Source organism: Microtus ochrogaster, unplaced genomic scaffold (assembly GCF_000317375.1).
Source record: "Microtus ochrogaster isolate Prairie Vole_2 unplaced genomic scaffold, MicOch1.0 UNK3, whole genome shotgun sequence".
Lineage (NCBI taxonomy): Eukaryota > Metazoa > Chordata > Mammalia > Rodentia > Cricetidae > Microtus > Microtus ochrogaster.
In genome coordinates this window covers 6692946-6706206 of record NW_004949101.1, presented here as the reverse complement: position 1 = coordinate 6706206, position 13261 = coordinate 6692946, and the positions used below count along the sequence as shown (strand labels likewise).

The following is a 13261-nucleotide window of genomic DNA, read 5'->3' as shown; positions in this document are numbered from 1 at the left end:
AGAGAGAGAGAGAGAGAGAGAGAGAGAGAGAGAGAGAGAGAGACTCTATGGTAGTGTCTTTGAAGAGGAGTTTTTCTGTGACCAACATTAGACAGGGGATGAGGAGTTTCACCTAGCTTGGAATTCACTTGCTTAGCTACAGCTCTGTCTAATGGGGAAAAGAGGAGAAATGCATTGTGTTGAATTTCTAGATTTCACTACTCACGGGGGCATGATAAGTCAATGAACCACACTGGACACCACTGGTTAATTTAGGAGCAGTGTCACCTAGAGTTGCTGCCTATTTAATAAGAATCTTTGATAATTTTAATAGTACAAACTCTATTAAATTGTCCTTATTACTTTTAATGATTAGATTTCCAAAAGAAGAGCATTTTTAAGGCGTCTGAACACTGACCCATGTTTTGATGGTTAGCTAGCACATTTAAACATTTAAACTGAACTGCACTTAAACTCTTTGCTTCCCTTATTCCTTGGGAAAGGTCCAAGAATATCAGTAGACTTTGAAATCAACATGATGAGGATACACAAGTAACAGTGCATTTTCTATGGTTTAATTCTAGACCATCTCCACAGAAGTCCTTGGCTGAAGGTTTTGTAATTTGTTTCTATGACACCCTATTCCCTGAGGCTACATAAAGTATAAGTCTTCCTACAGGGATTGTGAGAAGCTGAAGCAACATCCCATGAATTGAGAAACTCTAGGAAATCAGAGTTGAGAGGCAGAATCTTATTATAGAGGATACATTGCTACAATAGTCAACTGTTAAGTGACTATGAATATTTCACTGCAAGTCAATTCTTAAAATGTTCGCAACTAAATGAAGCATCTTATACTTGTCTCCCCTTTCAGCTATGATTAATAAAAGAGTTCCCTGTAAGTGACTACAAATTGAACTAAAATCAACAAAATCTGCATGAAATCACCTCAACTCCATGATGTGTTCATCTGAGTCCATTTCTAAATGTTATTAATAAATCTTGTTTTACATAGCATTCCTGGGTCTCCCTTTTAATCAACTACATTTTCGGTAAAGCCCCCTTCCCTTTACTGAAGATCCCCATTCTTTCCATCAAGACTTAGATCATGAAAGTGAGCTCCGAGTTCTGTCTTTGTTATATCCCATCACCCAGAACACTGCTAAATGCATAGGAAGTCTTAATATTTTATTTCAACAACCAAAACCTAGACAGAAAGGTATAAAATATCAAGGGAGGCTATTGACACATCCTCTCCACTCCAGAGATATAAATCAACATTTAGGAACCATTGGTATCTATCACACATTGATTTCTGCTTAAGGAATTATTTTACTTTGACTTGACAGGGAAAGCTAAAAAGTCAATTAATAATTTTCAAAACAATTTTGTTAAAATATAATCTATCAACACAGAAGCTTCCCTTTTAAAGGGCTGTTAGTTTATTCAGTGCACTACGAAGTCATTATCATAAGCTAATTTTAGAAAATATTCATCAGACCCCCCAGAATGCCCCATTTAGGCATCAGATCCATCTGGTTTTTTCTTCCCAAGCCTTGGGCAATTGCTCATCTAATCATAGATTATCCTCCTGAGATATCCAAGATAAAGGGAATCAGAACATAAGCGGCATTTTATAACTGGTCTATTTTTCACTTACCAGCATATTTTCAGGACCCATCGGCATTGTGAAATGTCATTTGTTCTTTAGTTTTTATGAATATTCTATTGCACGTGTCTGCCACATTTCGTTTTTGTTTAGTTGTGTATCCGTGAATGGAAGAGAAAACTCCTGTTGGGAAAATATTCCCTGAGATAATCCGTACTTACATTTTTGGGTTGCTTGACCTTTCTTGTGTCTCTCTAAAATCGTCCTTTTCCTGAAGGCTCTGAAGTCCACTGGCCTATGTGGTTTGTGTCACTGTGTGTAATCCAATGATCTGTACCCTTACAGTGGTGTTCTCTCAGGGATCTAAGGAAAAAGAAGCCCTAAATCAAAGTTGCCTTGGATATAAGATTCAGGGTCCCATTGATCAGCATTTAAATTCTAACACCTTTTATTATTAGCTGTGTGGCCTTAGGAGGTTAATTCATCTCTCTATGCCTCAGCAACCTCAGCTGTTAAATAGAGTTAGTAACGCCTGTAACATGGATTTGCTGTAACGATTAAATTCTATAAATGATGAAAGTGGCATTTACCCTAAAGTCAGACACACAGATGTACATTTGGGCAATTTTGATTGCTGGCAATGCCAGTGTTCACGTTATTTTTATTCCTACACTTACCATTATTGTTCTCCCACTGGACTCAGAACTCCTTGCTGCACAGAGCTTAAGGCTGTGTTCAGTTCTATAGCTTAGAGTCTGAAGGAGTACCAGCACTAGTTCCCGATTATCCACCATTTAAAGGAGCCTTGCACTCCAGATATCCTCATCACAAGAGCCTGTGAGTTGTATTATTTTGCCTATGTTGCTTTGATAGACCATTGTCCTCATTTAACCACCATTTGGTTTTACTCAGAGGCTTATGAGTCCACCTGCCAGGAAAGAGACCAGTGATCTCACCGTGCCATGCACTCTACGTCCTACATAGCAATTAGCAGGGTACTCAAATCGTTCCCTAAGAGACAACTTGCTGAAGCCCCTCCAGGCTCCCTACAGTTTATCTAAGTCTGAGAAATGTTGCAAAGACATTTTATCTTTTTTTGTAAGTGAATTAAGAATTTACTAAGAGCCGGGTGGTGGTGGCGCACGCCTTTAACCCCAGCACTCGGGAGGCAGAGGCAGGCGGATCTCTGTGAGTTCGAACACAGCCTGGTCTACAAGAGCTAGTGCCAGGACAGGCTCCAAAGCTACAGAGAAACCCTGTCTCGAAAAACTAAAAAAAAAAAAAAAAAAAAAAAAAAAATTTACTAAGAGAGACAAAGCAGTAGCAGTTATTTATGGTCTTTAAAGTGAAATTCAGTATTGTAAGGTAGCTGATCCTTTGGGTAAAACTAAATCATATTTCTCTATAGTAGTTTTAAATATTCCTTTCTAGGCAACATCAAGGGTTGCTATTCCAATGTTTTCCTTAAAGAGATAAGAAACCCACTATTTGTTTTGATTTTCCCAAATACCCAGAATATATGTTTTTTTCTTCCTATGACCACAGACACTTGGTATTCTAAGCCACTTGAGAAATCATACTGGACCCTTAATTTCCTGGCTTAGAAAAATGATACCCAGAGATCCAGAGTCTTGCCTAGCAACATCCAGCCTAATACATCCAAGAACTAAGATCATTGCCAATCCAGACAATAGAGCAGAGAGGCAAGTATAGAGAATAAGGAATCCAGTGGATCTGAGATCTCAGTCTAGAATGATATAGACACTAATCCCATTTTCAAACTTCAGATCCAAGCCTCTTCATATTTTCAATTTGAATCATTTTTATTGGGGGGGGTGATTTTATATATGATTATACTATATTTACATCATTAACATCTTTTCCTCGTCCTCCTCCGATTCTTTCCATGTCCACCCTCGCTTGTGTTAATGTTGCTCATATTCGTGTGTTTACAGATGACATCTTGGGATTGGGATTGGATAACCTGCTGGGGTTTTGTCCCTAGAGAAAACTCATTCCCGTTTGAAGCAGCTACTGACTCCCTATAGCTGTTAATCTAGACACAGGACTTTGTGAAATTAGACTTCCTTTTGTAGAAGAGAAAGGAGTCGAAGTGAAGATCTTCCTGATCTGCATGTACTCCCAAAGATTGATGACCAGTAAGAGTTGAACATTCACCTTCCTTAGTCTCTGCTCTCACAGTTGCCTCTTTTACCCAAACTGCTGCTTCTAGCCAAATCATGTTTTTAACAATCACCCCGTGTCGGGCCACTGGATTCACTATTTGTAACTTATGACAGCTAAATTAACATAGAAGCTACCTGAACATCCATCTTCCTTTATATTGTCTCAGCACTTCTTCTACTTCATCATCAGAGGAGGGCCTGCTAAAGGAAAAGCTGACACGTGTATCTGCAAGTACCAGGGCATAACCTATGTAAGGGAGGTTTTTGTTGTTGTTGTTGTTGAAATTGCTTCTTTATTCTGAAGCCTGAGAATATTGGAATCTTCTTCTTAAAATGCTTCATAATGCTTACTTTTTAGCCAGTGTTTCCAGCCCTCCTCCAATAAATCATCTCGTATGATTAACCCTCAGGAAGATGCTCGTCCTGTGGTTTATGGTGCTGCTGGACCACTGCCAAGGCCCCAGTTTGAAAAGTCAGGCAGGCATTCGACCAACCTTGTAAATGCCAGTCCTTGAATATAATTACAGGAACCTGGAAGTGTGATCCCCAGCAGCAGAAGGGCTCTAGGCTTCTGCAAATTCCGAATCCCTTAGCAAGCCAGTGAGATCTGCTAGCACTGCCCTAGGGAAAGGTTAGCTTCCTAAATTATAGCTTTTCAATTCTTTCTTCAACTTTACAAATATCTTGTCTTCTCATCCACAGTAAAGAAAGAAATGCACAGCATTGCTGTTTTCCCCTGTTATATATAGTCAGAAATGAGAACTCATCAGCTTTTCCATCCCTCAGAAAACAATGAAAATATGCCTCACTGCCAGGATCAAACGGTGATATGCATCCAGGGATTCATGAACTGCAAAAATAGTCATCTTGCAATGCTTTTCTTAGATTTCTCTGAACATTCTGAAGGCAGACATAGGGAATAAGTGGCGTGTTTTTCAGGGGGAAGGGATAAAGCAAAGGAGGCCTACGTAGCTTACATAGGAAGTATGCCAGTGCAAGCCCTCTGCCATTAGACTTCACTCTAAGGCTTTGCTTGTCCCCAGGAAAGGTAAGATGATATAGGAAACGTGGTGCGGGAAGATGGCAGAAATGAAGAGCGGCAGGAGGTGGAAATGTCTAGGAGTTGAACAAGTGGCCTGCAAGCTGATGGCAGGGCAGGCTTTCTGAAACAGATGCAGACTGACTAGAGCATGCACTGAGACATGCGGGCCTAGAGGATGCACCGAGACATGCGGTCCTAGAGGATGCACCGAGACTCAAGGGCCTAGAGGAAGCACTGAGACTCGTGAGCTTATCTGCACCAAGGGATCTTCTTGTTGCTTCCCTGGTCTTTCTATTTAACATTCTTTGTCCTATCCTTACACTAAGTGTTTCCACATCCCAGCTCCATCTCACCAGAGACAGCACCTGAGATGAAGCCACAGGGTCCATCCAAAACAATTAGGCAGATGAGAAGGCGAAGGTGATTCTAATCATTTCCTTATGAGGCTGTTTTGCCCACTTCACTTATTTTATATTCCCCACAGCATCACACAGTTTCCTTTCCAGGCATTAAACCTGGGGCTTCAGAGTTATGCCCCTCCTGGATAAACTGCTTTGGGCTTTTTCTATCTCAGTGTCTTGTCTGGAGAAGCTTACCAGAAATGGTGTAAATATTTAAGAAATTAAAAAAAACAACAACAACTTGGATATTCTCAGTGATGCTGTTTTTTGTTTGTTTGTTTGTTTGTTTGTTTGCTTCCTATGCTATGGGATGAGGTAAGAGTGAGCAGAGAAAGGACCAGTTGTAATGACTGTCAGGTCTTTCCCCTTTATGCCATGAAGAAATATAAAGAGGTAAATGGAGGCTGGCCCAGGTGTATGCAAACCTTTGTATGTTTCCTAATGAGCTGGCAGGACATTCTTTCTCCATCCTCCAATCTTATAATTAATTTAGTTCTGAGAACAGAACTAAATTCCTTAGCCCCCCCCCCCCTTTTTAACAGTATCCTGTCATGGGCTATTGAACTCACCATTAGCAATGCAGACTTAACCAAACTTTCATTCTTGCTTCTTGGAAGGTACAGGCAGGTGTCTTGGAAGATACAGGCCCAGTAGTAGAGGTGTACTCTTCTCAGGCCATTTAAAGCCCCGAGGAAGTTTCTCAGGATGCTACATAACCATCAGCAAGGTCTTTGAACCCTCCCATGGTGGTTCTATCTTGTTCCTGAATTCTTCAACACTGCACACAGATGCTGGCATCCTCCTGGTGAGCCTTGGTCCTGTTGACTGCCTCTATGTCCTAGAGAGTCCTCATTGTCCCGTCTAGGTGGGGACCAACACAAGCATGACCCTGAGAAGAATGACTTCCCTAGATATTCCCAGCAGAGCCTGCTATACTGCCCACCCCTACTGAACTCCATGGCTCTCCTTCTCAGTCATTGCTACACTTACTTGACAATTTAGGTGGATTGGGGTGCCTCTTTAACAGCTGTTAGCATCTGGATTTGCTTACTCCAGTCCCCAGTATTTGATAGGTGATAGTCAGTATATTGTTGTTAAATGAACGCGTAAATTTTCCTGTAAAAAAAAAAAAGTCTTCCTCTATATTCTTTCTTGTAATTTAAATCACTTTTGAGCTTGTTCTGACAACAAAATTACAAGGCACAGTATTGTCTCGTGAGACTGTGGATTCTGTTTCCAGTAACCAAGGGGGAAACATGTTGGGAGATGACAGCGTGTGAGTTAGAGCTGTCCTACATGAACCTGTCTTCTAGTTTCCTTTCCTTACAGCACACCCAACCAAAGAAGCAGGCGTTTTCTTTCCACAAAGACCTACTACTTTGATATTTGTATTGATCTTCCTTGCAGTAATGTCTCTACAAGTGATCGTCTTTGAAAGGGATCATCTGTAAGACTCCTTTTCTTCAGCAGATGCTATAACTTTATTCTTGTTATAACTGAATAAAAGTCCACTGTGTGCATGTACCCCACGTCCTTGCATCTAGTCCTTTGTTGTTGAACATGAGGGCTGTTCCTATAGCCTAATTATTGCAAATAGTGCTGCAAGTGACATACAAGTTTTTCTATGGTCAGATGGCCTGAAACCCTTCAGGTCATACAAACAGCATACTTGGGATATGTATGTAGTGAATATAGTACCAGTTTTTTGAGGACCCTCCATATTGATACACATATTGGCAAAATCAACTGACATTCCCACCAGCAGTATATACAACCGACATTTGTCCAGGTTTCCCATCATTTGCTGTTATTTGTTCTCTTTTTTTTCTTTAAACAATTTATTATTATTATTATAAAAAGAAAACAAACTATCTTTTTTCATTTTACATACCAATCTAAGTTTCCACTCCCTCCCCTTCTCTCATTCCCTCCACAAACCTTCCCACCCCACCCACCACTCCTCAGAAAGGGTAAGGAACATTGCTTTGGGGAAGTTCCAAAGTCCTCCCTACTACATCTGTAAGACTCTTAAGAGGCTCCAAACAAATCATCAAGCTGCCAAGTGATTGGCCAAATCTAATGTACTTCATTGATTGTCCCTCCAAATTCACCTGTTAAATGTGCTCACTGTTTTCTCTCCCACCCCTAAACGTGGCAACGAGTCTCCAGGCTATGAAGTTGCAGTAAGCTGGGACCATGTATTATCCCTGTCTTCTCACTGTCTCGTCTGATACCCGATATGTGGCACACACTGAATAAGTTCCCAATGGCACTAAAGTGGGTCATCTCACACTTTCCACTTAGTGTTGGCTAATTATTGACTGATGAGTTCATGTCAACTATTCAGTCTTGAGAGTTCTTTAGTTAAAAAAATTAGCAGAAGACACATATCTATTGTCACAATGTTACCAAAGACAGTGTGAGATGGGGTAAGGTTTTAAAAGGAGAATATTTATCATTAAAGCTGTATATACACATCTCGGAAGTAAGAAAGCCGTATAAACAATTACAGACACTGCAACAGAACATCTCTCCCCATTGTAAGCTGTCAATATGTCTCTAAGAAGCAGCTACTTCTGAGTTTCTTGTATGTTAAAAATAATTTTATTTATAAGTCTATAAATATGATACAATTATCAATCCTTTTTGTAGGCTTTATAATATAGAAAACCCTTCTCATTTCAAGATTATTTATAAAATTCATTCATTATCTTCTAGTGACCTAGTTATAGTTAAAATACATAACACATGTAGATTTATGTTAACCATATGAGTATGTGCACATATACATATATCATGAGTTCACAGAAATTCATTTATACATCACAAACACTGTGTTATATTTACTATATGTGCTCAAATGCATATGTGTACATATGTAATTAGCATTTATATATAAATTCAGATAGCTAATTAATCATTCTCTATTTCTATTTCTTTCCCAAATAAAAGCAAGATTTTTATTTCTTTAGTAGTGATAATTGTAAAGTAAAACAGAAAATTTAGTTAGTAGGTAAATTTCAAGATCAGATTTTCCCTTTTCATGTTGCCATTGAATGAGTCTGCTCACTTTCTGTTCTTTACAAGATAATGAGAATAAGTTTTGTTTCACTGCAGGAAAGGTGACGTGCTTCAGCACCCTTGCCACACAAATAAGCAAGTCATCTAATGTAAGACTAAATTAGCACCGGAGCCCTTTGACAGTGGTAGAAGTATCTGTAACATAATGAAATTTCTTAGAATTAGACTGACCAGTATCAGTTTGCTAATGAGCATCTGAGGGACAAAGACGGTGTAGCTACTGTCCTTTTTCTATAAGCCCATGATTACCATCACTAAACTTTCCAGGAGTCAAAGGTATATTTTCCTTTGGCCCTTTTTGGTAAAAAGTGTAGAAAGAAATCTTTCACACCTTTCATTAATACTACTCAGACTTAACCCAAAAGGATGGAGCATTTTAAATGGACAGAATTCAAAGCAAATCACAGAGTGCCCCTTCCCCCTCGTGTGAAACATGGAACATTAACACATTTCCTAAAGGGTGACAAAAAAAAAAAACCTCAAGTCACCTTCAATCCTTTCTTCATCTTTAAGACACTCTGGAGAACGAATTCTTTCCCCCACTAGGCCGAATCCAGTGCGCCCAAGGCTGTCAGATCTGCAGAAAGGGACTTGTTGGCTAGGCGGTGTGAGCGGCTAGCTGTAATTGGCAATCCATTTCTCCATTTCCATTGTACATTGTACAGCCATCCCTGACAAATTAATCACAATCAAATGCTGGCTGCAGCAAGGGGCACCCTATGTGGCAGGGAAGAAAAATGAGTCCTCACGCTGGTCTGACAGCTGAATCTTTCAACTCACCCGTTAGACCGAACATGGGCACACTGTGGCTTGCCTGTCACTACCATCACCCTTAAACAGAGCAAGTTTGGCATCTGTGGACTTGCCTGATCCATTAAAGCCTTGCTTGGTGCCCACCCAGAATATGGTCCGTCAGTTCTGTAGAGAAAGGGGAAGGGATTCATGGTCATGGGGGGAAAAGCATGGGTGAACTTCCTCTGGGCCTGAGTTCAGATTCTCTTTCTCTTTGTTGTTGTTACTTACATATATGTTGTTCATCAGCTAGGTAAGGTGGCCTTAGATGTTTCTACTTAAAGATCAGGTTTGGGACAACTTTTCCCACTTACCACCTAACTAAGATGCTGAAAATATCTTTTAGATGGTCTTCATGACTTTGTTCAATCCCTCATAAAATTTATAAGCTTCACTCATTGGAAAGACTCTTCATCTTTCCCACGTGTTTTTGTCATAATCTTAAGAAATTAATATTCTTTGATAGTTTTAGACATGTATACAATGTAATTAGAGAATATCTACCCTTCCCATTCTTTCCAGGGCCCCCTCCCCACTTCAGTGCCTTCCTTGGGAAAAAAAAAACCCTATGAGTACGATTAGTAGTGTCCTTGTACACACGTGTGTAGAACATTCTGCTGGAACATGGACAATCCACCATAGGCCACACTTCATTTTTTATTGATTTTTATTGAGCTATACATTTTTCTCTGCTTCCCTCCCTGCCTCTCTCCTCCCCTTTTAACCCTCTCCCAAGGTCCCCATGCTCCTAATTTACTCAGGGGATCTTCTCTTTTTCTACTACCCATGTAGATTAGATCTATGTATGTCTCTGTTACGATCCTCATTGTTGTCTAGGTTCTCTGAGATTGTGATTTGTGGGCTGGTTCTTTGCTTTATGTTTAAAAACCACTTATGAATGAGTACATGTGATAATTGTCTTTCTGGGTCTGGGTTTCCTCACTCAAAATGATGTTTCCTAACTCCATTCATTTGCCTGCAAAATTCAAGATGTTGTTATTTTTTTTCTGCTGTGTAGTACTCCATTGTGTAAAACTTATCCATTCTTCAGTTGAAGGGCATTCAGGTTGTTTCCAGGTACTGGCTATGACAAACAATGCTGCTATGAACATAGTTGAGTACATGTCCTTGAAAACTACTCATATCCCCTCCCCAAGCTGTTGTGAACTGTGAATGTTGCCTCAGCTAGGGACGAGACTGTTCCTTTTCCATGCAAAATGTTGGCCACCTATACCTTGTACAACTCCTGTCCAGAGAATCCATGCCTACTGTGAGTTCGTGAATTCAGAGCCACTATGGCTCTGACGTGTCCAGAAGACACTGCCTCACAGTGTTCCTCCTCCTGACCTAGATAGTTTCTTTGTTTCCTTTTTAGTGATGGTCTCTGAGTCTTAGAGGTAAGGGAATATGACGTAGATGTTTTATTTAGGAGTGATTACCCCTTATTCTTTATACTTTGACCAGTTGTGAACCTATGTATTAGGAAAAAGGAAGTTTCTCTGATAGGATGTTGGAGCTGTATTAACTTAGTATAAGAATAGGCATTTAGGCCAGGCAGTAGTGGTGCACGCCTTTAATCTCAGCACGGGGAGGCAGAGACAGGTGGATCTCTGTGAGTTTGAGGCCGACATGTAGACAGAGCGAGTTGTTCGAGAACGAACTTCAAAGTTACGCAGAGAAACCATGTCTCAAAAAAAAGGGGGGGATAGGTATTTTAAAGGCAAATTGTTGCTATGTCTATTTAGAAAGTTAATAGCAGTTGTTTCTCCAAGAGCCTATAACCTCTCCAGCCTTAGTTCCTTGACGATACCAGACATACTTTCCTTTCCATGGGGAGTGGACCTCAGATACATTTAAAAGTCTGTTAGTGACGGCACAGTATTTATGGCACTCTTGGATGAATAGGCATACACTCCCAGGCTGATAACTGCTGTAGCTGGCACATGAAACAGTTGGGGTGTGATAGTGATTGGTGATGACATTTTTCTTCCCAACAACCTACACAGCGCCTTCCAGTATTCTGAAAGCTAGCCAGCAGGGAGGAAGCCTCCTGGTTGTACTATCTTAATTTCTCCATCCCCTACCCTCCAAGTGTGTGGTATCTTCCGTAATTGGTTTGTATCATCAAGTTCTGGTGGAAAAACTTTGGCTCAGCTGCTATGACACAGTTATCCTATGCAGTTCTGGAGACTCTCTGGGACCCTTCTGGATGGTTACTAGAAGGGAGCATCCCGCATTTGCTGAATGTACTTTTGTTGTTGTTTCTTTGTTTGATAACCTATGGCTCCTGGGAAAAGCATAAACCCCCCTGTCCCCCTCTCCCCACCTCTATGTAGGGAATGTATAATTTTAACAAATGTTTTTCTTGCTTCTATCAAGCAAGAAGATGGTAAACCCTGAGACAAGAGCTAGCGATAAGTAATGAGCCAAAGTAAAAGACGGTGAGGGAAGAGAGCCACACAGCAGAAAAGGAAAAAGGAAACCCATTTTGAAATGCTTTTAGTTTTCAGAAGACTACTGAGCTATTTAACAAAATGCCAGGATGCTAGACGGCAAGTGGCAGAGCCCATCCTCTTCCGTCCCTCCTTAGCGTTCAGGACATGCTGTTTAGCTGAACTGCATCAGACAAGAACAATAGCATTGCTTCTCCTCTAATCAAGTTTACCTTCGCTGGTTGTAACCGTGGGCAATAGTGTTCACAGCTCTGCCATCTGGCTTTCACAGAACTCAGAGCCAGGGTCTTGTGAGTAGGTGGTGGAATGTTCTAATTCCTGGAAAAGCTGTCAAGGATCAAACTAGAGAACTGAACAGTTCCGTTTTCTCTAAATTTTCCATTTCACCTCTCTCAGATAACTAAGTATAATAAAGTATAATTAAAGCATTGGCTTTCATACATTTTTAAAACTGTATTTAAAACTTTTCTCGTCTCTGGAAACTAACTTGCAAATCCACTTTCCTCTCTGCAGGCTGGGGCTGAGTCCCAGAGTAGAGCGGAAGATTTCCCAACATTAAGATGGATATGACAGTGACTTTTCCAAAGCCACCTTGAACACACCACTCAGGGCTCATTGAGCATCAGCTCTCCTAAGGGCTGTTGCTTGTTTTGTATGGCAAAATAATCCAAATGCCCATTCCTGAGTCTCTCTTTCTTCCTCCCTTGCTCTCCCTCTCTTCTTGCATGTGAAAAGATTCTCTTAGGATTTTCTTGAAATGTGGGTACTCCAGTTCTCATTGCACCACAGACTCCCTGCTTTAACTTCTCCCTCCCTGACCCCCACAACTCACCGCTCAAGTCATATTTGACTAAAAGACATAACTAACTAATGAGTCATAACATCAGAGTATGGTGTATGTTTTTAGAATGTTATTTACATGTGTTCCAGTTGAAACTGATATGGCTATAAGTAACGGACCACATTAGACACGTTGACGTATACTGAAAAGTCTCATGGCACATAGTTTCGGATCTTAGACAGGGTCACACCTTAGGCTATATCTCTAGTCATCACTTGATTGTAAGTTCACTGAAGCTTACCCAGCAAGCAGCCTGGACCGAAGACTTGAAATTCTTCTTCCCTGGAGTAGGTAACAGTCTCTTAAAGGGTGATGAGGGCTTTATGCTTCAAGAATCCAAGACACACAGACAGTTGTGACTTTTCTCTTGGAGCTTGGATGAGATCAGAAACTATGGTGTGTTCTAACATTGACTTAATTTTTTGTCACCATCCAAGCCTTAGGCACCATATCACAGCAGTGCTTGGAAAAGGGATGCTGGGTTTATGGAGAAAAGAAGCCGACTGTAGTCAGTTACCAGTAGTGGCTGTGAGTTATGCATGCGTTCACTGTAATGGGCTTTCAGCTGACAGATATTTATGACAAAGGCAGGGCCTTGGAATCATTTTAGTTTTAATCATAATGTTTGTATACCTTTGTCTTTAATGAGAACAACTTGCTACTAGATCCGCATTTTTACTCCTTTCTCCTTATGGGTTGTTAGTATTGCACAGCAGTTTTAAATCCATGTGTCTCTCTCCCTACACTCCATTCCTGTCCCTATACTGTTGTCTGCTCTCAACACTAGTCTGACCAACAGATGTTGTTTCCCTCTCTCCTAACACACACACACACACACACACACACACACACACACACACACACACACACACACACA

General features: G+C 40.6%; 1 protein-coding gene across 1 annotated transcript in view; it reads left to right on the top strand.

Moving 5' to 3' along the window:
• Nucleotides 1–13261, top strand: part of Macrod2 (MACRO domain containing 2) — a 1889857-nt gene that overhangs the window by 1311249 nt on the left and 565347 nt on the right. The gene's annotated exons all lie outside the window — the stretch shown is intronic.